This window comes from Rattus norvegicus, chromosome 11, assembly GCF_036323735.1.
Source record: "Rattus norvegicus strain BN/NHsdMcwi chromosome 11, GRCr8, whole genome shotgun sequence".
Lineage (NCBI taxonomy): Eukaryota > Metazoa > Chordata > Mammalia > Rodentia > Muridae > Rattus > Rattus norvegicus.
Genome location: NC_086029.1, coordinates 36,016,196 through 36,044,058, shown reverse-complemented (window position 1 = coordinate 36,044,058; position 27,863 = coordinate 36,016,196). Strand labels below are relative to the sequence as shown.

Sequence of the window (27,863 nt, the reverse complement as noted above, 5' to 3'; positions counted from 1 at the left end):
TGAAATATATGAGATGAATACAAGTAGGCAAAACTTGTTAACTACATATTCTAGAGTAAAATACTGAGGTGAAAATGCCAGAGATAGTGTGCTCAAGATCTCAGGTCATGGTATTGTAATTAATTTATCGTCTTTAATCCTAAATACGCTCAAGTAGTGGCAATACTGTCCTGTTCATCTGTTGAATTCTGTGTCGATTCATTCATGTCACTGATAACCCCAACACATTCAGAGATCATTTTAAAGATTAGCATTCTTAAATGTTTCATTTAACAGACTTGCTTTTTTAATGAGAAGTTATCAAAAAATAAACATAAGAAAAAATCATTTTTCACTTTCAGCTTTAGAAGTTTACTTGGAGATTGGTTAAGATGTAAGATAAATGTAAAAATCAGGTGAATGTTTTACATAACTCAAAACTACATGAGGCATTTCTCAACACTCCTCCCATCATGTTTCTTATATTGTTTCTACTTTGCCTTACACATGATCACATGAATCTTGGCAGTGGGATAGGCATTTTGAGAACTATACTGAATAGTATCCTGAGCATTTTGAGAACTATACTGAATAGAGATAAATCCTGAGCCTTCGATTTCTAGTATGTTGACCAGTTATGGTTCTCCTACTGACTACTTAGGACTTCAGGAAATTGAACGCAGGTGTGTAGCAGTGGGAGATGGGGAGCATGGGGTAGCCACTAGAAAGTCCCAAAGGCCAGGGAAGCAAGAAGCTCCATAGATGCACTGGGAATGACATTAGCTGAAATACCCAACAAAGAAGAGAGAACCTGGAAAGACTATATCGCGTAGATAGACATGGCCCCCACCTGGGGGATGGGGCTATTCACCCATCTCAAAAATTTTAATCCAGAATTGTTCCTGTCTAAAGGAAATGCAGGGACAAAGAGTGGTGCAGAAACCAAAGAAAAGGCCATCCAGAGAATTCCTAGGGATCCATCCCATCTGCAGACACCAAACCCAGACAGTACTGCTGATGCCAAGAAGTACTTGCTGACAGGTGCCTGGTATATTCGTCACCTGAGAGGCTTTGCCAGTGTCTGACTAATATAGATGTGGATACTCACAGACACCGTCAGACTTAGCACAGGGACCCCAATGGAAGAGTTAAGGAAAGGACTGAAGGAGCAGAAGAAAATTGTAATGCCATAGGAAGAACAACATTATCAACTAACCGGACCCCCTAGAGCTCTCAGGGACCAAAGCACCAACCAGGGAGTACACATGAAGGGACCCTTGACTTCAGCTGCATATGTAGCAGAGGACTGCCTTTCCTGGCATCAGTGGGTAGGGAGCCCTTAGTCCTGTGGAGGGTTGGTGCCCCAGCATAGGGGGATGTTAGGGTGGTGAGGTCAGAGTCAGGGAGCATCGTCATAGAGGCAAAGGGGTGGGGGATGGGATGGGGCATTTGTGGAGTGGAGCCTGGGAAGAGGACAACATTTGAAATGTAAGTAAATAAAATAACCATTTTTTTAAAAGAGGAAAAAATGGAGAGCAGAGCAGCTGTATGGGTATACACATAAATACACACAAGGAAGAGGACAGCAGGACCTATTATTAAAATAATAATATCAGGTTCTACTCACAGGACTATCAATTCACCTCACCAGCCAAAACCTTTACACCAAGCTGTTAATACAAAATTACGTCCTCTGAAGCAAGCCTTAAATCTCACCAAAAGGGCTTTATTTATCTTATATCAGTGTTGCTATGATTACCCATGAGTGTCTTGTGGGTAGGCACTGTGGCATGGAAGGTTCAGCTATGCATAAGAACGTTGGTTTCTTTTTCTTATCCAGCAGCCTGCATAGCATTTCTGACACTGGAAAAGCCTGCATGTAGAAAATGTCTTTGTCCCTGACTTGTGTGTGTTCTATAAAGCATATAGTGTTCTTCATAGTCACTAATTTAAACTAATTCATGGTACTTGTTCAAGACCTGCACAAGAGCAACACATTTGCATTCCCATCGTATAGATGGAATTGGTTCTTTTTGCTTCATCCCTTACTGAGGAGGTATTAGCAGTAGATTGCTGCTTGGAAATAAAGAATTGTTCTTAAAATTTGGATCCACTGATATAATAATGTTCTATTAGATGGTTCAATTCCTATAGACATATGGCTAGTACCAAGCAGACTTAATGGGTTATAGATAGAATCATTGATAGATAGATAGAGAGATAGATAGAGAGAGAGAGAGATAGAGAGATAGAAAGATAATAGACAGTTGTGAAATTGGGAGGGGTGCATGCTGAATGAATTGTGAAGGGGAATATGGGAGATGTACATTATTGTGTTTCATTTTATATATGGATAGAATTCTCAAGAATAAAAGTAATATTAATTGAAACTTAATAATATTTCATTGAGAAAACATGTATATGATAAGAAAAAATAAAAAATTTCCAATTTTCTAGGCAGGATAATATCTCTGTACATCTATATGTCTATCTACTCAGTCATGTGTTAGTAAACTAACCACATATTTATCTTCTATATTTAGTCATCTAGCACTCACACACAGGCACACACACACAGACACACACAGACACACACACACACATATGAGAAGAGAGAGAGGAAAGAAAAAGACAGAGTGAGTGTTTCGAGAGAGAAAGTGTTTGTGTGTGTGTGTGTGTGTGTGTGTGTGTGTGTGTGGGTGGGTGTGTGATAAAATATACTAATAAAAATCAATGTAGGGAAGAAAAGTGTTTCTTCAGTCTGTGATTCTGGATGACAGTTTATCTTAGTGTAGACATCATTATGACAAAGTGTTAAAAACTAAACTCTTTGAATCACTGTTCAGAAGAAGAGAGATAACGAAATGCACACAGGTCTGCTTGTTTGCCTTCCTAATACCACTAAGTAACAGCATAGAGAATGGTACTAATCAAACCAAACCTTTAATAGATATAGCCATAGCCAACATGAGGTAGATATCCTTCTTTAAAACTATGTAACCAGTTCTATATCCAAATTATGCAAAAACAGCTCAATATACGGAAGCCGGCAAATAGAGTCCACCATACAAACAGACTGACAAAATTTGCATGATTTTCTCATCAGAAGTTGAGAAGAACTTTGAGAAGTCTAACACCCAACCATGATAAAAAGTCATGGAGAAATTAGGGATACAGCAGCATACTGAATCATAATGAAGACCGTTTACAGAAAAAATAAATTAAAGCCTATGTCATATTAAAAGGAGATAGACTCAAACATTTTAGGTAAAATCAGAGACTATATAAGGTTATCCATTTTCTCCATATCTATTTAATATAATACTGGAAGTCTAAGCTGGAGCAATAAATCAGTCAAAGAACATCATATTAAATCTTAAATTTTAAAGTAATTTCCTATAAGTTTTAAAACAGAGATTTTTCATAATAATTTTGTAGGAATCCATATATCTACTTGTATTCTAAATAATATATTAGAAATGGATATGTTATGTCCATGTTGCAGACCACATTGAACATCAAATTATTTATAACATGCACGAAACCTGTATCAACTTCATTATTGTTAGATATATAGACATGGTCTATTTATCAATTGCTCACTTTGGAGCTCATTTTTCTTTTATTCACTAAAACATCATGACTGACTGTTAAGCGTTAGGCATATATCATAATCTTCCCATTCTAACTATGTTTTTGTTAGTTGCTTAAAAGTCATACTTGAAATTAATTACCTTTCATGGGTTTACTGACTTCCTTATTTCCTGAATAATTTATTGACTTAGTTTCAGTATCTGTAGTTCACTATAGACACATCAAAAAATAAATCTAACATTAAAATTAAATTTTAAATGAGTTTGTTGAAAGTAGAAATAACCTGGTAATTCAAATATTAGAATTCAAGAGGGAACTTAAAAAACATCTGAAATAGTACATTTATTTGCTCAGTATAAATATATGTTATAGTGGTGTTCTATCATAATATAGATTTCGGGATGTACTTTGTTCACAGAAAATCAATCTTTCAATTTTTCCTGGGTCACATGACAGAAATCTATATGGAAAGAAAAGGGAGTTTAAGTTTATTGTGGAGAGAATTGATCTTGTCCATATTTTTCTTAAGCAGTTTTTCAGAACTGTTAAGGTACAGACTTCATCAGGCTTTAGAACTTGGCAAGTATTATACCTAAATTGTCATATTTTATTAGTTCAATAATTATAATCATTCTTATTTTCTTCATGATTGAGAAAATTTTAGTATGTGGGTGACACAAAATTAGGTGTTTGAATAACCATAATCGATTTTTTTCAGACAAGATAAACTTAGGATGTAAACTTAAGGAGTACATTGGCATATAAAAATAAAGGTCGTTCCTGCTTTATGAAACTATTTTTAAAGGGTAAATATAAAAACTAAAAATGATTGACAATAAAATTTTATGACTAAGATGAAGTTATTGGTATGAAAAGAAAGTCAGTTGAAAGGTATTTTATATGAGATAATCCTTGATCTTCCTAAGAACATAAAAATGTCCATAAATTCCATAAATAAGGTTAAAATATTTACAGTGCCTACAAATATAGTTAAATATGTTGGGATGCCAATGTACATTTATTTGCATTTGAATATATATTCAATCCATATACATAAGTGCTTTACATAAATATAGACTATCTCTTTTTTTTTTTTTTTTCGGAGCTGGGGACCGAACCCAGGGCCTTGCGCTTCCTAGGCAAGCGCTCTACCACTGAGCTAAATCCCCAACCCCTAGACTATCTCTTTGAATGTCAGAATTTTACTATTCCCTTGAGTAAGAATTAAATAGATTATTGGTGAGGTGAATAATTTAAGATTTCTGCTCACACTTTATTAGAAGACAATATGTCTATTCAAAAGACACATTTAATCAACACATATGTGCAACTTAATATGGGCACGTCTATTGTTCAACATTGACACTAATTTATCATCTTATACATTAGTTCTAGATTTAGAGTCATGTTTTTAAAGTTTTGTTTCAGTGTTCTATGACTGCATATTATACTGTTTAAATCATTGTCTTCCTACACAACATACACATTCCTTTTTGTCATATATGAGCATCTTCTGATAGAAAATACTTAGAAATATCATTCTGATGCTTCATAGTGTTGTAGAAATTTGAAGAAGAAAAAGGATTTTTTTTAAAATTTTGCATCATAAAATGTCCATCTTCTCTTTTGTCCATTTCTACTTAATGCTCCCTTAGCGTTTCAAGCTTCCATTCTGCGGGTGGTTTTCAAGCTTCTCCCTGCCATGCTTGTTTCTCCATTAGTTCCATGTTTTGGTTACACAAAACACTCTGAGAGAAATATTCTTATTTACTCAACATTGTTCGCCAGCTTTGTCTCCTCCTAGAGGTAAAGTTTATTTCCTATCATAGCACTTTCTATTGTTTCTAAGTTAGCATTTCTTCACATACTTGACAATCACCTACCTTCCACTCTAGACTTATGGATGTCATGAGTTTTTCTTGATTATTGTAAGTACACCCAGAATAGTGTTTAGTAATGTCTGGCAAAGAACATGTTTTGAGGACATATCAATTAAATATAAAGAAGGTAAAAGATGCATCATATTTTACAAAATTGGAGAACAATCTGCTGGTGAATAATACATTTTCATATAAACAATTGGAAAACATTTGAAATCCAAACCACAACCTAGATAGAACTTAGATGAGCCTAGACAGAACTCATGTTCATCTCATAGTACAAATGTGTTCAGTTTACTCTAACAGCTTCCATAGTCTTGAAATTTTCCATATTGCTCCCCATCCAAGTAAAGTCCAGGTTATTTTCTCAACGTCAAGGCAACCGTATGCATGAGAACCTGGATTTCCTCCTCCTCCTCCTCCTCCTCCTCCTCCTCCTCCTCCTCCTCCTCCTCCTCCTCCTCCTCCTCCTCTTCCTCCTCCTCCTCCTCTTCCTCCTCCTCCTCCTCCTGCTCCTCGACCTCCTCCTCCTCCTCCTTCTCCTCTTCTTCATCTTCTTCTTCTTTATTTCAAAGATTCACTAGTGGAAGGTGAAAAATACCCAACAATAAGGGGAAATTGGAAAATAAGCTGGAGAACCAGATAAAACTCAATAGGAAAAGCAAAAGCAAAAACTTTTAACAGAGTAGATCCTAGTCCAATATTGAGCACACCTGGTCACAGCATGTAGAGATTCAACTGCTTGAGATTGTCCTATACATTTGCCTTTGTGGTGATAACTGCCATGAGCTGTCAGCATTAACAACCAGCAGCTCCTCGCCAAAGCCTTGCATTATTATCTCCTTGTCAATGTTTCTGGAATCTTCACAGTAATTATACATCACCCTATAAGAAACTATTTACACGAACTCTGTTACTCACTGCTCCTAACGCTCCAAGTTTTCCCTTAAATCTGAGTTAACCACTGTGTCTCCACAGAATTTTTTTTAATAATTGACACCATGTTCTTCTGGGAACTCGAGCAATAACAAGGCTCTCTACATCAAAATCGCAACATCAGTTGAGTATAATGATGACTGAACACAGATGAAAAATCCCTCAGGATACCCCTATGCTACATCTAAACAAAAATCTTTGAGCATGCATTAAGAGGGAATGGTAATGAGCTATGCTGTACCATCGTATGTTTGTTTCTATTTTCTTGATTCAAAACACTTTACTTTAATCCATATACTGTTCTTTATAGTGACAGTTCTTCTTGGCCAAATTTTCAACTCCTAACATTTCAGACAAGACTATGTTTTTAAAATACTTTCATTAAACCACTGAACTGAGAACGGGACCCCTGTTGAAGGAATCAGAGAAAGGACTGAAAGAGCTTGAAGGGGCTTGAGAACAACAATGCCAACCAACCAGAGCTTCCAGTGACTAAGCCACTACCCAGAGACTATACATGGACTCCAACTGCATACATAGCAATGAATAGCCTAGTAAGAGCACCAGAGGAAGGGGAAGCCCTTGGTCCAGCCAAGACTGAACCCCCAGTGAATGTGATTGTTGGTGGGAGGGTGGTAATGGGGGGAGGATGGGAAGGGGAACAGCCATAGAGAAGGGGAAGAGGAGGGGTTAGGGGGATGTTGGCCCTGAAACCGGGAAGGGGAATAACAATCGAAATGTAAATAAGAAATACTCAAGTTAATAAAGATGAAAAAAAAGAATTAAATTTGCTCACAAATATTAAAAAAATAAATTAAATAAAATAAAATACTTTCAGTAATCATTTTGATTCTAATTCTATTGTGAATTTACCCAATCAGCTAGTGATATTAATTTCAGATTTAAATATGCTGCCTTGAAATTTCCTGTACAAGAGTTTTGATCTAGTTTATAATCTGTAAACTTGGTCTTCTACAAATTCTCAAACCAGAATTGTAAATATAGAATTATCATTTATGTCTTAACCTGCACAAATGTAGCTGACTGATGATGCTTTCATATGTACTCTGGTCTTGGGTGTCTTAAGCAGAATTACTGGTAAGCCTTGTCTTACTACATTGTAGGACTTCTCTAGTCTACATTTTTAAACGTCTCTAAATTCCTCCCAAAAAACTCTCATAAAACTGCCTGCAGTACGCATTAGACATAAAGGATATTATAGTAATGATAGAGTCCCAAGAGGGCCATGATCACATAGAAAGGTGTTTCTAAACCGTATATGGATCAGAACCACAGTTCAATGATTGCTGGGCTTCCCTCCAAACCTTTAGAATTAAGTTGCTTAGGTAGGCTTAAAAACTGAAAAATATACCCACTCCTGGGCATATACACAAAGATGCTCCAACATATAACAAGGACAAATGCTACACTATGTTCATAGCAGCCTTATTCATAATAGCCAGAAGCTGGAAAGAACCCAGATGTCCCCCAACAGAGAAATGGATACTGAAAATGTGGTACATATATACACAACGAAGTACTACTCAGCTATTAAAAACAATGACTTCATGAAATTCTTAGGCAAATGTATGGAACTAGAAAATATCCCAAGTGAGCAAACCCAGTCACAAAAGAACACACATGGTATGCATACACTGATAAATGGATATTAACCCAAAACTCAGAATACCGAAGATGCAATTCACAGACCATATTTAGATCAAGAAGAAGGAATATCAAAATGTGGATGCTCTGGTCCTTCTTAGAGTGGGGGACAAAATACTACAGGAGGAAATACAGGGGCAAAGAGTGGAGAAAAGCCAAAGGAAAGGCCATCCTGAGACTGCCTCCCTTGAGATCCATCCCACTTGCTGCAACCAAACCCAGTCACTATTGCTGATGCCAAGAGTGCTTTCTGAGAGGAGCCAGGTATGGCTGTCTCCTGAGAGGCTCTGCCACAGCCTTACTGATACAGAGTAAGATGCTTGCAGCTAACATTCAACCTGAGCACGGGTACCTCAGTGGAGGAGTTAGAGAAACGACTGAAGGAGCTGAAGGGGTTTGCAACCCAAAGAAAAACAACAATATCAACTGAGACTCTCCTGGGTTCCTAGGGACTAAACCAACAACCAAAGAGCATGTATGGTGGTGGTGGGGACCCATGGCTCCATCTGCATATGCAGGGGAGGATGGCATTGTCCGGCAACAAAATAAGGAGTAGCCCTTGGTTTTTGCAAGGCTTGTTTCCCCAGTGTAGGAGAATGCTAGGGTGTTGAAGTGGGAGTGGGTGGGTTGGAGAGGGAGCATCCTCATAGAAGCAGGGGAGGGAGAGTATGGGAGAGGAAGTGGACTGGGAATATTATTTGAAATGTAAATACATAAAATATATAATAAAAACTGAAAAAAAATCTGAAAACAAAGAACACAATATGCATTGGAGAGTAGACTCTAAGAATAGTGGTAGAAAATTACAGTCAATTGGGTGATGAATTGTTCTTTTTTATCACATGGAGACAGTACACATTGGGAAATCTTTCCCAAGTGAGTGTCTTCTGGGAACCCTGCGAAAGTCGAGGAGGAAGAATTATAGAAGCCAGGGTTTCAAAGACGCAAAGGAAAACAGGGCCCACAGAAATCAATTAAATAGGGCTTATGGGGATTCACAGAGGTTGAAATGACATTTATCGAGGCTGAGTGGGTCTGTGCTCTGCCCTCTGCCTATATCTTATGGGTTCTTAGCTTTATATTTTTGCGGGATTCCTAGCAGGGTGAATGAGGGTGTTCTGGACTCTTTAGTCTGCCCTTGGGCACTTCTATTTCTACTGTGTTGCCCCCTCAACCTTGGTAAGGAGGTCTGTGCCTAGTCTTACTGTATCTTCTTATACTCTCTCTGTTCAGTGAATATACCTAGGAAGCAGGGTCTTTCCTGAATGGGAGTAGAGGAGGAATGAATCTGGAGCAAGGGTGGCAAGGGCTCCTGCTAGGAGAAGTAGAGGGAGGGGAAATTGTGGTTGGTACCTGTTGAAAACAAAAAATAAATTTAAAATGTTAACAGAAAAAAGGAAAGGGAGGGAAAGGGAGGGATATATATATATATATATACATATATATATATGTGTGTGTGTATATATATATACATATTATTGCTTATTTGATATCTAATGTATGAGAATTAGTCATAAAAATACAGGCAAACGGGTTGGGGATTTAGCTCAGTGGTAGAGCGTTTGCCTAGGAAGCGCAAGGCCCTGGGTTCGGTCCCCAGCTCCGGAAAAAGAAAAAAAAATACAGGCAAACAAAACTAAATTGGCCTATTAGGCTGAATTTACATGTGCATTCATATATATATATATATATATATATATATGTATATATATACATATATACACATATATCTATGTGTGTGTTATACATAATCAGTTATAATGAAATGAAAAAGGACATAAGTTTGTGAGGATTTGGTGAGGTTTTGGCAAGGTTTGGAGAGCCAAGGAGATAAATTATGCAATTAAATTTTAATTTAAAATATGGTGGTTTATTATTTCTATATATATTATTTATTTATTGTTTGTTTGTTTGTTTGTTTGCTACTTATTTATTTTACATCTCACTCTTCTCGGTCATCCTTTCCACACACATCCTTCCTCCATACCTCTCTGCTTATTTCAGCTTGTTTACATGATGAATATCATTGACATATCTTTGTATGTTGAACTATTCCTCTATCTCTATGATGAAGCCTGCAGAATCACAATCGATGATCTTTTTGATGTGCTCCTTGATTCAGATTGAGAGTATTTTATTGAGTATTTTGTATGATGATTATGAAGGAAGTTGGCCTGTAGTTTCTTCATTGAGTCGTTTTGTAGTTTGAGAATCAGCATGACTATAGCTTCATAATATGAATTAGCCAATATTCCTTTGGTTTCTTTACCAACACTCTTTCAAATTGGAATTGTTGTGCCAGGAAACATGGGTAGACTCACAAATTTAGACAGACATAGCTATTGACATCTTTGGAGTCAGGTCCTGGAGGCCTTGCCCAGCCAATGCCCTCAAAATTTTGTGCCAGGAAATGTTCATGAACCCCCAAAAGTCCACTTATGCAATTGTATTAGGGTATCTTTATTCAAGCTCTAATTTGGGCTCCCTCCTAACCCTGACCGAGCAGGAAGGTGGAGCAGTGAGCCTAGTTTCTGTCAAGCATTTGTGGAGGAAAGAAGGAGGTATGTAACCTGATGTACATGTGTTTGGGGGTTACAAGGCCTTTCACATAATTGGCTGGTACTGGGAGCCAAACCATAAACTTATCTTCTGTTTCCCTCTTGATGGGTGGTTGTTAGGAAATAAAGTGTCAGGGACAGACTTGTAGCCTGGGGCTACAGATGTGTTGGGGAGTAACCTGAAAACTGGTGCTAGACACAGGTTTTGTCAGTGAATGGCCTGGAAAGTGGTAGTAGGTATCTGCCTGTTAATTTCCTTGAGTTCAACCTTAGGTCAGGTTCTCTAAGATGGTGTTTGAGCCAAAAAAAATTGTTCTCTCAGTACTAGCTTTTCTTTGAAACTGGTGAAAAAGAGCAAAAGTCACAAGGAGCAAGATATCAAGCAGCATTCTTTCTTACTCTTTTGTTTAAGGTCCTGTCTCCAGTTTCTTGTCTTGAATTTGATGGATTATGGGCCGTCACCTAGAAGAGAAATAAAAACTTTTTTCCCCACTCTTCCACAAATATTAATAGTAGATATTCATAGATGCTTTGTCTTTATTTGAAATTATGCTATAACTTTCTGTGCATTTTCCAAGATTACTTATTGATATAGTTTCTACTTTCATATGTTATCCTAAGATAAATCAAATTTATTATTGTTTGAAGTGATAAGCCTTTTGCAGAAAACAACATCTCTAGAAATAACAAATTTGGAAAATGCCTGACTGAGTATCAGAAGAAGTGACAAGAGGTGACGTAATAGGAACTCCATTGCGATGGACATTGGAGCGTTGATTAGATCGTGATAGCAACATTCCCGATAACAGATTCAATGTTCTATACATAGACCCAGGCGAGTTCCTTGACTGTCTCGGCTGCAGAATTTCATTTATAGAAGATGACAACTCTATTTTTCTTTGCCCATTTGTGTTGGGGTCCAGGAAACCCCTAACAAACTGTATGAACACGGATCTCAATCAGATAGGAATAGTTTATTGAGCATACACCCAAGGACTGATTGACCAGGGCCAAAGTACAGATTCCAGAACTGAGACATGACCCAGAATTATAGTCTTACAGGGTTTTTAAGCCCCAAATAATAAACATCTGTGCCAAAGTTATTTCTCCAATCAGGGTTTAGGGATAGGGGATTTCCTTAGGAAGGTGTCTTGGTTGTACACTTACCCTGAAGCCATTGACTGGGGTATTCAACTGTATCAGGGCAATTGCCTCATGGAATATTCACATTCTAACTTGTCTACCAGAATGGACTCATGTAACATTTAAGCCTTAACTTGCCAACCAGGAAGTCCGTTACCCAGGTACATGTCTCTTTCTGCCAACTAGGATGTCAGTTCCAGGTAGGTCTTGGAAACTTAAATTTTAATTGGCCATAACACAAAATGGATGTCTTATTTCGAATAGTTTTTTTATATCGGTACAGATGTCTCTCTTATATTGGGACCTATCCCAGGGGCACCCCATGAAATTAAATACCATAAAAGCTTATACTTAGGTGGAGGAATTTCTGTTGGGTGGTTGGTTCAGACCTAGGCTTATTGTGGGTAACTATACAAAACGGTTCTAATTGACTTCTATCATAATTGGTTTCCAAGGGCATAGAACATTACAGACTACATAGTCATTTTTGGGATTAAAAAGTTTCCTAATAATAACAGTAATATGTAAGAAAATTTTGTTTTAATAGTAGACTACTGGTAACTGTTACCTAGGACTTAAATTTTATCTAGGCTTTAATATTTTACCTAGGCCTTAATATTATACTTAGGTTCCAACAATTTGTTTGTGTTTGTTTGCTTTAATTTTCAAATAGAGACAAGGACTTACTATGTAGCCTTGGCTGGCTTGAAATGCATTGAGAACTCATCTTTTTGTGTGTTGAGATGAAAATGTGTGTTACAAGGCCCACGAAGAGGGACATCTCAAATATAAAGTTATTCTCCAGACATAATATAAAACGGAGCTTTTTCCTGGACCCTTCTCATTGAACTCACAAGAGTTCTGACAAATTTCTGTTTTGTTATTAGAAAACTGCACCAGGTGGCACTGTTTAGAATACCCTTGGCAGGAAATAGAGAGGCAAAGATTAAAACAAACACAGAAGGAACACCCATTCAGAGCCTGCCCCACATGTGGCCCATGCATATACAACCATCCAATTAGACAAGATGGATGAAGCAAAGAAGTGCAGGCCGACAGGAGCCGGATGTAGATCTCTCCCGAGAGACACAGCCAGAATACAGCAAACACAGAGGCGTATGCCAGCAGCAAACCACTGAATTGAAAATAGGACCCCCGTTGAAGGAATCAGAGAAAGAACTGGAAGAGCTTGAAGGGGCTCGAGACCCCATATGTACAACAATGCCAAGCAACCAGAGCTTCCAGGGACTAAGCCACTACCTAAAGACTATATACTTGGACTGACGCTGGACTCTGACCTCATAGGTAGCAATGAATATCCTAGTAAGAGCACCAGTGGAAGGGGAAGCCCTGGGTCCTGCTAAGACTGAACCCCCAGTGAACTAGATTGTTGGGGGGAGGGCGACAAGGGGGGAGGATGGGGAGGGGAACACCCATAGAGAAAGGGAGGTGGAGGGGTTAGGGGGATGTTGGCCCGGAAACCGGGAAAGGGAATAACACTCGAAATGTATATAAGAAATACTCAAGTTAATTAAAAAAAAAAAAGAAAACCAAGAACTAGCGTCATGAGTAGAATTTTATGGTACAAATCCACATTAATACTTGAAATCTAGTTTGTCCAATGGAAATGTTATATATTTTAGTTATATTATTGAAATAGTTGTAGCATTATACTTAAATGAAGGTAACAAAGGAGTTGTAGAAACTTAGAAGACATGCTTAGCTAGATTTTTTAGGGCTTTCATATTATATAATCATACTTATATTATCTAATAGAGGACATTCTCTCTCTCTCTCAGTTTTTAGTTTATAACATTAACTTTGAAAGACTTACAGATAAAGAAACTTAAAGTTGAAATCACAGCTACTTTTTTTTAAAACCAGGATTCATCCCATAACTATTTAACTTTATTTACTTTATTTCATGTCCTCCAGTTTTTGCTACTTGTAGTTTGAACATACCATGTGCTGATTATATATAAGATGATTCATTTCTATGTGTATTCATGTATATAGAGAGATGTGTATGCGTTTTGAAACCATTTATCAAATATTTGTTTTGCTCTTTTCATGTTTTATTCTCATTCATTTAATTTTAAAAGATATATGAGAAAAATGTTTGAGGCAGTAATCTGGAAAACTTCTTCTTGGCATATGGTAGATGTTTTGAAAAGGTTAAATAACTCGGCAATTCCAGAGAAGAGTAAGTAATGAAAGTAGGTTGGAGAATCTGCAGTTACTGTCAGTATTTTTAGGTCTAAAGTACAAGATAAGAATACTGGGTCCCCCTTTTACTTCTGTTCTTAACAGTGCATTCTTTCTATTTTTAACATAAATATTGGAGAAATAGTTTTACACCTCAGATGAAGATTTTTTTCTCAAGTCATAACTACCAGAAATTTGTACCTAGCTTGCCAGGCTGCAGCCTATTAAGGAAAAGTATTAAATACTTTTATGATAGTCATTTAAAAGGAAAGCATACACATTTAAAAAGGAAAATTGTATTGTCATTATTTACTTTGATTATTAGTATGGGGTTAGTGTTATTAAGAAGCATTAATGGCAGTACAGTAAAGGCTTAGTAAACTAGAAGATAATTTGCCTCAGTTGTCATCTCTGATGAAGAATGTTTTTGATATAAATATGAGTTAATTTTTTCTCTATAGAAGCTTCACTAGTTGTTCTTATTTTAAATTACTTCCTGAAGAAATGTGTGTGTGTGTATGTAAAATGTGCAAATGGCAAAACATAGTCAATCAAAATGAATAAAATATTTACACCTTAACAGTCACCACATTTGGCATTTCTCCTTTTAGAAAGCTCAGGGTCACACTTGGGCACACTTTTTTGAGACTCATGAATGCACCATATAAATATACATCACACATAAATGCATATACACAGACATATGATGGTTGATTTTGTTACATTCCAAGAAAATATAACTCAGTATTTAAAAAATGAAATATATAAGCCCAGATAGTCATCATAACTTTTTCCCTATCAAAATACAGAAGACAAAAATGTAACCATGAGCATATGGCTGGCTATAATGATAAATGGTAATTCCATTGGACTTATTGAAGTATTTTAATAGTGTAAGTTGTAAAGACCACACAATAATGCTTAAAATAAAACTTGATTTGTACATTAAATTTAGATGAAAGGAGATAAACAGAAATGGGAAATATAGAAGACCATAATGGCATTCAGGAAGACACAGAGAAGTTAGCAGCAAGGTATATTATAGACCAACTGAAGAATGATTGTGGTTTTTTTTTTTTTTTGATTTTATGATAGAAGGGATATAAGAAAAATGTTACCACCAGTTTAGAAGGGAATCTCATAATATTGACACTATGATATTAAACTATAGATTTCAATCCCAAGGCTTACATATCATTTCACACAAGATAGGAGTGGAAACGAGATGCAAAGCAAAGACAATCCTCGCTCACATTTAATTTTCTCATGGCTGTCACACAAATGAATATAAGTCTTAAAACCAGGGTTGGGGATTTAGCTCAGTGGTAGAGCGCTTGCCTAGAAAGTGCAAGGCCCTGGGTTCGGTCCTCAGCTCCGAAAAAAAAAGTCTTAAAACCTTTGGGTCGTTTTTCTAATATACCTGGCAAATGTGATGGAAGCCAAGGGATAATAATGGATGGATGCTGTGCTATAGATAAATGGACAGCACACAATGGCCAAATGTATTCAAAATGCTATTTCTTTGACATAACAAAATGTTGTCATGTGTTGAGATTTCAAAAGACCAAGCCATTAGATCCAACCTAGTACCTGCAGCTGAAGATATACTTTCCTACTTAATTTAAAATATTCCACAAAGTTGGATAACAGAATACATAAACTCACCAGCTTCTATTCCTTTTATACATCCTCTATACTACTTAGATTAAATATTGCATTCTTTCATGACTGAGTTACCTGTATTTCCATGTCCGAAATGGGCATTAAAATGATACTAAAAGTTGACAGGGTTATGTTCCCTCCTATGTGCTCTGGGCACTTGGGTTAATACACTGCTTTAAATTTGACATTAGCTGACTGTGGAGAGTGTATGTTTTCCTTTTATAACTTTATTCATCATTTAAATGAAGTACCTTGACAGCTTCTAGAAGCAAAGAGGAAGCTCAAAACTATTTTGACTAACTGTTAAAGACAAAATTCTTCTCTGGAAGCTCAGATAACACATATTTGACACTTAGAAGTGAGCTAAAAATTGTCCATTCAACATCATTGATATCTACTATATGGAACATAATGTTCAATCTATTACACAGCAGTTGATTTCACTCTCAGATTTCTAACAATGAATGTCATCTCAAATAAGATATTTTTCTCCTAAAATCTTTAAAAATAGAAATGTAGGCATTTTTTTCATATTTATTCCTTCTTCTTTCTCATAAAAATTACCAGTTAACCAAAAACATTTAATATAATTAAAGTGATAGTTGAACCGATATTTTTTTAAAGGGCAACAAATGTCACAGTAACCTTGGTGAATATTGTCTTATGTACAATGAATTTTTAAATACAAATAGAGTACTAAAGTGAAATAAAATGTCAAAAAATATATATTAACTTATAAATGAGCTATCTAGAGATCTAATAAGATAATGGATTTCTGTATAATATTTTTGAAAACTTTTTGTCAGCTTTATTATTTTAAATTTTGGATGAAAACCTCAGACTATGGCCATGGTAAGAGTTGATGTGTTCACACATGCGGCATTAGCTATGACAGGACTTGCATTTCCCATGAGGCTGTGCCTCATTCTTCTTCCTAGAACTGCAGGACATTTCCCAATTTTCCAGAAAGACGAATGGAAACCTCATTATTTAACTCTGGCTTATTGGCTGTGAAAAACTGAAATATAAGGCATTCTGTCAGAGGTAGTTGGAGGCTAGCAAGTGTTCTCCATGTAGTTCTCACTATCAGTTCAGCAACACATTTAGAATTGGGATGAACTCACTGGAAAATAGAATATCATGGATTACTGAATTGTAGCTGGGTTACAATTGCCCTGGAAACTTGCCAAATAACTTTAAACTTTTAACTTTACGAGAAGTTAGCTTTTGCTTTTGACTTCAGGTACATTTCTAATCTTAGTAGATTAGATTTCTTAGGTAACATATACAAAAGGAATAAAAAGAGAAAATCTGTTTTCTTATAATGTAAAATGTGGGTAGGTTATCTGTAAATATATTCAGTACAAAATGGGACATTTTAAATGAGGTTCATATTTTCCCTTAGGTTAAGATACTGACATTAAAGCTGGAATTAGTAAAATATTCAATAAGGTTATTTCTTATGAATATTTTTGAAATCTTAGACACCTGTAAATACAATATGCCTTCTACCAGAATGAAGACTTTTTTGCTTATAAAGAATTTCGAGTGCTGCTCCGGTACAGAGTCAGGCTCATGTCTGTCCTTAAGACTCCCATGTCTACAGGACCCTCTTTTCTTCCTCCGCAGCGATCCTACTGCCAGAACTTCACCATGTCCATTCTCAAGATCCATGCCAGAGAGATCTTTGACTCACGTGGGAATCCCACCATTGAGGTGGATCTCTTCACCACGAAAGGTCTCTTCCGTGCTGCGGTGCCCAGCGGTGCATCCACTGGCATCTACGAGGTCCCAGAACTCCAAGACAATGATAAGACCCGCTTCATGGGGAAGGGTGTCTCAAAGGCTGTCGAGCACATCAATATCACTATTGCACCTGCTCTGGTTAGCAAGAAACTAAATGTTGTGGAGCAGGAGAGGATTGACCTGCTGATGATCGAGATGGACGGCACGGAGAATAGATCTAAGTTTGGTGCAAACGCCATCCTGGGAGTGTCCCTGGCTGTCTGCAAGGCTGGTGCCGTGGAGAAAGGGGTGCCCCTTTACCGTCACATTGCAGACTTGGCCGGCAACCCTGAAGTCATCCTGCCCATCCCAGCTTTCAATGTGATCAACGGCGGTTCTCAGGCTGGCAACAAGTTGGGGGTGCAAGAGTTCATGATCCTGCCTGTGGGGGCATCCTCTTTCCGGGAAGCCACGTGCATTAAAGCAGAGGTTTACCACAACCTGAAGAAAGTCATCAAGGAGAAGTACGGGAAAGACGCCACCAATGTGGGTGATGAGGGTGGATTCGCACCTAACATCCTGGAGAACAAAGGAGCACTGGAGCTGCTCAAGTCTGCCATTGCAAAGGCCGGCTACACTGACCAGTTGTCATCGGCATGGATGTGGCTGCCTCCGAGTTCTACAGGGCTGGCAAGTATGACCTGGACTTCAAGTCTCCAGATGACGAGCTGGCCGACCTGTATAAGTCCTTCATCAAGGACTACCCAGTGGTGTCCATTGAAGATCCCTTTGACCAGGACGACTGGGATGCCTGGCAGGCATCCAAGTGGTGGAGGATGACCTCACAGTGACCAACCCTGAGCGGATCACCAAGGCTGCAGGCAAGAAGTCCTGCAACTGCCTCCTGCTCAAAGTGAAACAGATTGGCTCTGTAACCGAGTCTCCGCAGGCGTGTAAGTTGGCCCAGTCCAATGGCTGGGGTGTATGGTGTCCCATCGATCTGGGGAGACTGAGGACACTTTCATTGCTGACCTGGTGGTGGGGCTCTGCACTGGGCAGATCAAGACTGGTACCATCTGTTGATCTAAGCTCCTTGGCCAAGTAAAATCAGATTCTTAGAATCGAGGAGGAGCTGGGCAGCAAAGCCAAGTTTGCTGGCAGGTCCTTCAGGAACCCCTCGGCCAAGTAAGGCATGGACCGGAGATCCCTGGAGCTACCAGACCTTCTGTCCCTGATGTCATCCAGGTGGCTCAAGGCTGGCCCAGTGCTTGCCCCTCCCATGTCACTGCTTCCTTAGATATTCACCGCTGACCCCTTGGAGCCCTGCTGGAGCCCTAGCTTTGTAATCATGTGATCAGTCTGAATCATGGTTTCTGTCACCTGACTTTCAGCCAGTGTCTGGAGCCCTCAGAACTCCTGCCTAATCTCTAGGGTGCCCACACCATCAAGACTCCCCCAGTGGTTTACATGCAAATATAAAAGTCGAAGAAGCCCCCCCCCCCAAAAAAAAAACAAAGAATTTCAATAAGAGAAGAGGCCTTTGGTTCTGTGGTTCGACAAGAATGAAGGCTGTTTTTGCTGATAAAGAAATTCAATGGGAGAAGAGGCCTTTGGTTCTGTGGAGGCTCGATGCCCCAGTATAGGGGAAAGCCAGGAAGGTGATGTAGGAGTGGGTATGTGGGTGGGGGAGCACGCTCATAGAAGCAGGGGGAGTGGGGATGGGATAGGGAGTTTTCAGAGAAGCCAGGAAAGAGGATAACATTTGAAATGCAAATGAATAAAATACCCAATAAAATAAAAGAATTTCAAAAGACCTGGGTCATTAATTTATTCTTTAAACTTTGCTTTACTTTTATATAAATTCTTTCTGAAACTAATCAAGTCAGAGCAAGGCATAGACTGTATATCCTTCTATATTCTTATAACACTGGGTTATTCAGAATATATTCTTATAGAGTTAATTAAAAATGACCTGTTCTATTAGGGAATATTATTAGCATTGATCAAAACATCTATTAACTCTATTATATAAAATCATTGAAGTGGCTAGTATTATGTGATATCAGCCTATAAAATATCTAAAAGATAATATGAATGAAGTTAGCTGTTTAGGTGACAGCAAGCCTTTATGCAATTGTCGAGGATGGGAACTAAGTTTGTTGAAAAAACAAGGGACTGTAGCACAGTTTGCAAAAAAAAAAAAAAAAAAAAAAAGAAAAAAAAGAAAAAAAAACTTGTCTCACTCATAATATACACATTAAACCAATGATGTCTCCTACAGTGAACTGTGACTTCCCATATGAATTAACAATCAAGAGTAGATACGCAACAGACAAGTTTATGACAAGTATAGATAATCAGCAATTGTCAGAGCCCATTACTTCAGTTACCTTTTTTCTCATAACCTTTTTCTTCCTTCTCCTACTTTTATAAACACAAAAACAGAAAATCAAGTAATATATACTCATAAATACAGTGACATATATTTGTTGTTTTGAAAAAAAAATGGTCCTTATAAGCCCAAAATGAGTCTCACTGTTAAAAGACGTGACCTTGTAGGAGATGGTAAGGCCTTGTAGAAAGTGTGTCACTAAGGGTTGGCTTTGAAGTTTCCAACACCCAAAGTTCAGTGTATCTTCTTTCCTACTGCTTAAAGATCCAGATGTAAAGCTCTAGGCTCCTTTGTCAGCTCCATGTCTTCCTGCCTGCCACCATGCTTCCTTCCGTGATGGCAATGGGCTACACCTCTGAACTGTAAACCAGCCCCCAACTGAATATTTTCCTTAAAAAGAGTTGCTGTTATCATGCCATCTATTCCAACAATAAAACACAAGGACAATCGAAAAATCAAATGGAAGTATTAGAGAATGGAAAGAAACAGTTAGACCAAAGTAAGACTGAAAAAGCATAGCAGCATAGACCCTGAGTTTTCCAGTTCCATTTCAACCCAGGCCTCCATAAGGAAGTAAAAATTCTAAAGAATTGGGACAGCTACTTCTCTCCAGCTTTGCCACTTGCCTCACTTTTGGCCTGACGCTAGTTCATGCTCAGAACTTTGTCAAACATACCATTGTACTGGGTATCTCTAACACCTGGAGGTCTCCATTGCTCTTAGGTTTAGCCTTCTCTGAGTCACAAAACGGCCAGTCATCAACTTCAAAAATCAAAAACTGTCATCTATGTATTCTTCTCGCCTGCCATCAAGAACTGTAGTACAAAACTACATCCCACTACTGTTTCAACTAACATGGCAGTAGACTATATAAATAGGGATTTAGCTGCCACATTCTGTTCTGATATGATTAATAATCTTTCCTTGGATTACAGTTGTGTCTGTTCATCTATCCTTCGGGAGGGCGATTTGGAAAAAAAAATTAAGGGTGGTTGTTCAAACCAAGAATCCCTTTTAGAAGCATTTCTCAGTTTAAACTCTGTTAAAGTTTACTTGTATTTTCACAGCATGAGTCATTCACTAGGTGTAATCTCAGAGAGACCTTCATGTTGCAGAGAAGAGCAGGAAGTTTCTCGTTAATAATGCTAATGTCTCTTTAATAGTCCCAGTGTCTTTCTCATCACCTGTCTTTTCTATTACTTTAAATTTCCTCCTTGTGGCCTGGAGAGAAATGGCTTAGTGGATATGAGTGATTAATGCTCAAGCAGAAGCATATGAACTTTGATTCTCAGCATACACATAAAGTTATAAAGCATGGCTGTGCACTCCTATAATCTCAGCACTGGGGAGTAGAATGTAGGAGACAGGAAGATGATTTGTGAATTACAACTTCCTGCCAAAGCAGCTTAGCTTGAATATATTGAATGTCTGGTTCACTGAGAGACTTTATCTCAAAGGAATAAGTACAGAGTTATAGAGCAAGACACTCAACATGTTCCTCTGACCTTCATGCATGCATATATACATGCACAGCTACAAATATAACAAACACACACACACACATAAACACACACACAATTTTGAGAATAAGGAAGAAGTTTTAGATATGTATGCTGTTTAATTACCTTAACCATTACTCATCCCGAGTGCTATTTTGATTTAAAATAATTTCCACTCTACAAATTAGTCTACTACTCTTGAGTTCAGTCAATGTCACTCAAGTTGTTAGAACATATATAAATGGTGGTCACATTCCTTGCCAGAAATTCACGTGGATAACATCATATATACCTCGAAGAAACATGCCTTAATGATAGGTATTTCCTATGGTACTATAGCCTTCTCACCTTTCTCCAAATTGAACCATTATTCACATGTTTTGCATCCTCGGTCTTTCTTCCTTCCTTCCTTCCTTTCTTTCTTTCTTTCTTTCTTTCTTTCTTTCTTTCTTTCTTTCTTTCCTTCCTTCCTTCCTTCCTTCCTTCCTTTCCTTTTCTCCATCTTTATTAAATTGGTTATTTCTTATTTACATTTCAATTGTTATTATCTTTCCCAGTTTCCAGGCAAACATTCCCTAGCCTCTCCCCCTCCCCTTCTATATGAGTTTTCCCCTCTCCATCCTCCCCCCATTACCGCCCTCCTGCAACAATGGAGGTATTTTATATTATTTGGGACTAGTATGAAGGGTGTCGTTTCCCTAATTTCTTTCTCTGCTTGTTTCTCTTTTGTGTAGAGGAAGGCTACTGATTTATTTGAGTTAATTTTATACCCAGCCACTTTGCTGAAGGTGTTTATCAGTTTTAGTAGTTCTCTGGTGGAACTTTTGGGATCACTTAAATATACTATCATATCATCTGCAAATAGTGATATTTTGACTTCTTCCTTTCCAATCTGTATCCCTTTGATCTCCTTCTGTTGTCTGATTGCTCTGGCTAGAACTTCGAGAACTATATTGAATAGGTAGAGTGGGCAGCCTTGTCTAGTCCATGATTTTCAGTGGGATTGCTTCAAGTTTCTCTCCATTTGGTTTAATGTTAGCTACTGGTTGGCCGTATATGGCTTTTACTATGTTTAGATATGGGCCTTGAATTCCTGCTCTTTCGAGGACTTTTATCATGAAGGGGTGTTGAATTTTGTCAAATGCTTTCTCTGCATCTAATGAAATGATCATATGGTTTTTAACTTTCAGTTTGTTTATGTAGTGGATTACTTTGATAGTTTTCCATATATTAAACCATCCCTGCATCCCTGGGATGAAGCCTACTTGATCATGATGGATGATTGTTTTGATGTGTTCTTGGATTCGGTTTGCCAGAATTTTATTGAGTATTTTTGCGTCGATATTCATAAGGGAAATTGGTCTGAAGTTCTCTTTCTTTGTTGGGTCTTTGTGTGGTTTAGGTATAAGAGTAATTGTGGCTTCGTAGAAGGAATTTGGTAGTGCTCCATCTATTTCAATTTTGTGGAATAGTTTGGATAGTATTGGTATGAGGTCTTCTATGAATGTCTGATAGAATTCTGCACTGAACCTGTCTGGACCTGGGCTCTTTTTGGTTGGGAGACCTTTAATGACTGTTTCTATTTCATTAGGAGTTTTGGGGTTGTTTAAATGATTTATCTGTTCCTGATTTAACTTCGGTACCTTTTATCTGTCTAGGAAATTGTCCATTTCCCGCAGATTTTCAAGTTTTGTTGAATATAGGCTTTTGTAGTAGGATCTGATGATTTTTTTTTTAATTTCCTCTGTCTCTGTTGTTGTGTTTCCCTTTTCATTTCTGATTTTGTTAATTTGGACACACTCTCTGTGTCCTCTGGTTAGTCTGGCTAAGGGTTTATCTATCTTGTTGACTTTCTCAAAAAACCAGCTTTTGGTTCTGTTGATTCTTTGTATAGTCCTTTCTGTTTTTACTTTCATTGATTTCAGCTCTGAGTTTGATTATTTCCTGCCTTCTACTCCTCCTGGGTCTATTTGCTTCTTTTTGTTCTAGAGCTTTTAGGTGTGGTGTCAAGCTGCTGATATATGCTCTCTCCTGTTTCTTCCTGCAGGCACTCAGAGCTATGAGTTTTCCTCTTAGCACAGCTTTCATTGTGTCCCATAAGTTTGAGTATGTTGTACCTTCATTTTCATTAAGTTCTAAGAAGTCTTTAATTTCTCTCTTTATTTCTTCCTTGACCAGGTTATCATTGAGTAGAGCATTATTCAGCTTCCATGTATATGTGGGCATTCTTCCCTTATTTTTATTGAAGACCAGCTTTAGCAGTATCCTCGGGCTTTCTATTCTAATTCTCCAAATTGTTCCATATTCCTTTTTCAAACTAGTTTCAAAGACCTATTAACACATGGTCAGGTTTATCACACTAAGCACTCTATTTGACAATAGACTTTTATATCTGAAACTGTTTTCATTGATTATATTAGAACACTTCACATATTTCTCTTTCTTCAAGACAGTGAAATTTATTTTAGCTTGCCCACAAGGGATATAGTCAATAATACAAGTTTATGGAAGGGTGTTATGACACATTGCTAATCCATCTGCATTTAGGAAATAGATATGTAGTGGACTTTTTTTTCTCAGCTCACAGTTTACTTTTGCTTCAGTCTGAGATCTCTACTAACAACTGGTAACAACCATACTGGGCATCTCTCTTCCTACCCAAAAATGATTAAATCTAGAATATCTCAAGTAAATACCCAAAAATGTGTCTACTAAACGATCCTTTGTCCTGCCCAATTGGCAGTCAATAGTAACCACCGTACATACCACACTGTACTACTACATGTTACTAAGGGATATTCTAATTCCCTTAAAATATATTTTACTATTGTCAAGTGAAATAAAATTTCTGGATGGTATTCTAAAAAGACTAGGATAAACTTGTGGTGAAAAGAAAAACTTCAACAAATATCATAGTGAATAAAATACTATATGTAATGCATAGCCATGCTTTTAATCAGTGTTTCCATTATTTTGTTATAAATACAAATTGGAGCTAATGTATTCAAATTTATTCTACTTTCTTCAGAAACAGATATTTACTAAAATATATCAAAAAGGGTTTTAACTGTAAACCCTAATAGATTTCTTTTTTTCTTCTATTTGATTGATTGATCGATTGATTATTTTTACACTCCAGATTCTATTTCCTTCTCAGTTTATGCCTCACCCCCAAGAATTCCACATCCCATGCCTCCTCCCCGCCACCCTCACACTCCCTCCCAACAACCTGTCTCCACAAGGATGTCCCTACCCCATCCATCCCACCAGACCTCTAAATTTCCTGGGGCCTCCAGTCTTTTGAAGATTAGTTGCATCTTCGCTGACTGAACTCAGACCCGAGCGCCCTCAGCTGTATATGCATTTGAGGCCTCATCTCAGCTAGTTTATGCTGCCTGATTGATGATCCAGTATCTAAGAAATCGAAGGTGTCTAGTTTAATTGAGACTGCTGGTCCTCCTATAGGATTGCCCTCCCCCTTGGCTTCCTCCATCTTTTCCCTAATTCAACCAGAGGGGTCAGCAGCTTCTGTTGGTTGGTTGGATGCACAGATCTGCATCTGACTCTTTAAGCTGCCCGTTGGTTCTCTTGGGAAATAGTCAGGGTAAGTCTCTTTTTGTGATCACCCCATAGCTTCAGTAATGTTGTCTGTTCTTGGAGGCCTTCCCTTGAGCTGGAACCCACTTTAGGCCTGTCGCTAGATCTTCTTTTCCTCAGGCTCTTCTCCATTTTCATCTCTGAATTTCTTTCAAAGACCTGCCATAATAATAAAAAAGAAAAAAAATCGTAGTAAAACATTTAAAAAGCTGATATGTTAATGAAGAAATGAACAGACATTTCTAACAGCATTTGTATCAATAAAATTATAAACAAAAATGCTTCTTTTTATCTCTTTAGTATCAGGAAGGTACAGATGAAAATAAGACATGCTGGGAGAGCAGTGAATAACTTTTCAATCCGGTTTCTGCCTCAGAAGAATGCACCTTTGTCCTGGCTATTTCTTTACCAATTTATAAAGGTCCACACAGCTTAGAACTGGCTTTGTCTTGGAGAGCTCTCCTAGTTTCAGATAAACTAAAAATAGAATCCTTATTCTACTTCTTGAGCATGTCTGACTGTGGTCTTATGCCCACTCTCAGATTTCAGTTCATCATTATAGTTTAGTCTCTGCATGAGTACAGGAAGTCTGCCTTATACTATGGTATGGAGAGAAGTCCATGGAATCATGGAGCCCTATTGAGTGGAGCCAGGAGGGAACACTATGCCAGAATCTATGCAAAGTACTGGAAATAACTGGCAAATTCTTTTCAATGTAAGTGAAAAGTATTATTACATTGAACTTTTGTCTATATCATTTTCACTCCAAACTCATCTCCCAAGGCACATCAGGTACATATGTGGATCTCTAACATGGTGGACATGGGGATGATCTCTGCTGCTTTCTGCTTAGTTTAGTTGTATTTATCCCTTGGGAATAAGAACGAGTCTACTACATCTTCCTTGCTGGTACATTTCTCATCATTGTTGCTGACTATTTTCTGTTTGAATCACTATGCATTTATGAGTAAATATTCTTACCAATTTCTGTGTTTCGTTCAAGCCCCTCTGTTGATTAGAATGCATTTCTGGAGCATCCATCAAATGATCCTTCAGTGAAATTTTTTTCATGTACTATCAATATAATTTTTTTCCTTCTGTGTAGTTACATGTGAGTGTAGTCTCAGGGATTGGTAGAAAGCAGCATAATATTAGGATTGAGAGGTAGGATTGGGCTATTTAGACTCTATATTAATAACAGCCATCATCATTATCAATAATAACCCATCCTCTAATGAATAATCTATTCTTTCTCTTTACAAAACACTGTGATACATAAACAAGTTACTTCATGGAAAAAACTAACTTAAATGAATTAGAATGTATATACTTACTACTGTCCATCAAAATATTTTTTAAAAAATAAAATCATATATGTAATATTTATATGTAAACTGAAAAGAGTAATTCTTCTTGATTCCAAATTATTCACTTCATAAAACACAATTCATTTCACTTCAAACTAACATTTCTTAGATTTATAAACTATCCAAACACAAAAACATTTAAGTTATTACACTTCTCAGACACTTCTTTATGTAGAAAATATCCTACAAGCCTTATACTTTCCAAATTTTCTATGTGAAAGTGTAGATTCTTAAATAATATTAATGAAATATGTTCTGGTTAAAGTAGCTACCATTTTATTCTTCTCTTAAATTACTGATCTTTCATTTTTAGAAGAAACTATAATTATAAATACTGTTAAAAGACCTTTTCATTTGATGGCTTTGTAAATTTAAGTCCTGATGTGCTCATACCAACCCTTCTAGGAAGATACATATTCATTTGACCTTTTCTTCTATCCCAGAAACAGCTTATTTCTGAATATACATTATTATTTAGTAAGAAGAAAAAGACAATTAAGTTATTTTGAAAGATACTGAATGGAATGCTATTTTAAAAGAAATTGATTTGTAATGATAATCCAGCTCTTGAAAATTGTATTTTCTGTACATTTTTGCTGTTACATATTTAAAATATATTAATTATGCAAATAAATTTTTATTTATAAAACAAAGTAATTAAATATTTCAATCAGATAAAAGACATTTTAATTCTTTTAAGAGTAAGTCTGAGATATTCCACATTCTCATTTTAATGCAAAGTATTTAGACTTATTAATATAACAAACAACCAAATACCTCTATTCAAATATTTGGATAAAATATAGATATCTAACAAAATTCTTTATGAGCAGGTCAAATATCTAGCTATGAAATCGTGGCATTAAATTAGAATCTATAAAAGAAATCTTAAATATAATCAAATATTTATTTTATTTTTCATAAACAATGAAAACATAAACTAAATATCTGCTACTTAATTTTAATCTTTTTATATTCTTTTATTTTTTACAGTCCAGCCATTGGTCCTTCTTCCCAATGCGTCCATCCACAGTTGCTCATCCCATTCTTCCTCTCACCAATGTCCAAGAGGATGTCTCCTGCTCCTCCCTCTGTGCCAGGCTTGCCCACTCCCTGGTGGCTCCAATCTCTAAAGAGTTAGCTTCATCGTCTCCCTCTGAGGACAGACCCAGCAGTCCTCTGCTCTCTTCATGTCCAGGGGCCTTAGACCAACTCATGCTTGCTACCTGGTTGGTGGCTCAGTGTCTGAGAGATGTCAGAGGTCCAGGTTAGTTGAGACTGTTCGTCTTCCTATAGTGTCACTCTCCCTTTCAACTTCTTCAATTCATTCCCAAATTTAGCCACAAGGGTCTCAGACTTCAGTTCAATGCTTTAAAAAATTGATCAGGTAATAGGAGAAATTAGATTCTACAATAGTAACAATTTTTTTAACTATGACTAGTAAAATTTGTGAATAATACATTCTTCTTTTCACTTTCATCACAATGTTAATATATGTGAGTTAGTATTAAAAGTAGACGTTTGGTTCCAGAGATTTTTTTTGTTAACAGTATGTGAGTAGACTTACTTCTGTTTTATTTCATTGACAAAATTTTAACATTAGACCCAGAAAAGCAAGAAATATTTTCATAATTCAAATATTTGTAATGTTAAATATATAC

General features: G+C 37.1%; 1 long non-coding RNA gene and 1 pseudogene across 3 annotated transcripts in view; both read left to right on the top strand.

Moving 5' to 3' along the window:
• The first annotated feature begins 1,412 nt into the window (after positions 1-1,412).
• Positions 1,413-27,863, top strand: part of LOC120095600 (uncharacterized) — an 89,219-nt gene continuing 62,768 nt past the window's right edge. For all 3 annotated transcript variants that reach the window (XR_010056026.1, XR_005491161.2, XR_010056027.1), the window contains exons 1-2: positions 1,413-1,467; positions 27,196-27,469. This is a non-coding gene — a long non-coding RNA (uncharacterized LOC120095600). The remainder of the gene's footprint in view (positions 1,468-27,195; positions 27,470-27,863) is intronic.
• On the top strand, positions 16,376-18,536 carry Eno1-ps22 (enolase 1, pseudogene 22; annotated as a pseudogene).